General features: G+C 34.8%; 1 pseudogene; it reads right to left on the reverse strand.

Moving 5' to 3' along the window:
- Positions 1 to 1,425: 1,425 nt before the first annotated feature.
- Positions 1,426 to 1,544, reverse strand: LOC145404566 (5S ribosomal RNA; annotated as a pseudogene).
- Between the last annotated feature and the right edge of the window lie 326 nt (positions 1,545 to 1,870).

Genomic DNA, 1,870 nt, shown 5'->3' on the forward strand with positions numbered 1-1,870 from the left:
CATTCTACTGTTGAGGATGAAGAGGATGCAATGTCAGAAGTGTCAGCATTGGACTTTGAAGGGTTTATGGCCGAAGTGAGTGACTTTGATGCTCCTGGGGAAGGAGCTCAAGAGGAGTCTGTGGAGGGAAGTGTTGGCGCTGTAAATGTTGCCGCGCCTCAGAACCCCTGTTATTTAAGGTCATCAGGCCTGTTGTCTACTGTTGTTAAGGTGACTACCCATATTTTTGTTATTGTAGCTATAGCTTTAGTACAATGTCTGAAAAATATGACCTTTATTATGTCTCTAAGGGCCAAAAAATGTCCAGGTATGAGGGGGTACCGCCCATATGTAATTATTCCCATAAGATTATGTATTCCCAGTGCGCGAGGTCGTGGACCGCCCAATCTCTCGTGCACTGTGCAAGCCTACTGTGTATATATATATATATATATATATATATATATATATATAGATAGATATATATATATATATATATATATATATATATATATATATATATAGATAGATAGATATAGATATAGATATATATATATATATAGATAGATAGATAGATATATATACTTTTTATATATATATATATATATATATATACAGTATATATATATTTAAATATATATATATATATATATATATATATATATATATACAGCATATATATATATATATATATATATATATATATATATATATAGAGAATATATATATATATATATATATATATATATATATATATATATATATATATATATATATATACAGTATATATATATATATATATATATATATATATATATATATATATATATACAGTATATATATATATATATATATATATATATATATATATATATATGTATGTTCACTCTCATCTTAAATGTCAGGACCAACTGCCTAGCCCCGGGCTCCTATGCTCCTCATGGGGCAATGTAGGACTGGATGATGGGTGGATGGATATATGTATGTATGTATGTAATATATTAATGGCCAAACAGTCTATTCCCTGTTGCGTAGCAGTCTTCCTATGTACCCTACACCTTCACATCACCACTTCGGCACCAGCACCCATCATCCGTGTTGAATTCGTGCTAGGGCTCTCATACACGACTTACTTGGAGTATCATGGATTTTATTTAGATTTTTCGTCTTTGATGTGGGAGTTTTATTGCCACTGGGAATTTGGGGGGAAAACAGGCAAAGACTGGTTAATTTCATTGGAAATTCTCCATTATGGCTAGACCTAGTAAAGACATTATTTTAAACTAGCTTGAGGATACCTCAGCCTTGTAGGTTGGTATAGTTTTTTCATTCATTCATTCATTGCCAGACGCCATGTATCCCAAACGGGGTGGCCAACGGCTTAGAGTTAATTGTTTTACAGGGAGGGGCACTAATCCTCCACCAACCCCACTTGACACGTAGGGATGCCAACAGCATCTGGTGTTCCCAGGCGGTCACCCATCCAAGTACTAACCAGACCCAACGTTGCTTAACTTCGCTGATCGGACGGGAAGCGGTGTACTCAATGTGGTACAAGTATAGTACTTGGTTATTTTGGGTGTGAGCCTGCATCAAACTCCCATCATCCTCTTCTCTATGATAATGCAATAAAATTTTGGGCAGAATATGGTGTAGCATAAGGTATTGTGATTGAGAAAAAAGTAGTGAGTCAGCAGGCCTAGGTATGAATACAAACATAATTTATCAAACACAGTATACAAGAGTCAGTTAACAACACGGCTTCTCAGTCTCACGTGTGCTATCAGACAACCACTGTGCTGTTGCAGTTTACAGCTATCAGCTATACCACTACAACATACAGTACTTGTTATTCCATTCATTTCTTGCTGCATAATGTGGTTACTCATTA

Source organism: Coenobita brevimanus, chromosome 63 (assembly GCF_032717465.1).
Source record: "Coenobita brevimanus isolate Jiangsu-jjx chromosome 63, ASM3271746v2, whole genome shotgun sequence".
NCBI classification, from domain to species: domain Eukaryota; kingdom Metazoa; phylum Arthropoda; class Malacostraca; order Decapoda; family Coenobitidae; genus Coenobita; species Coenobita brevimanus.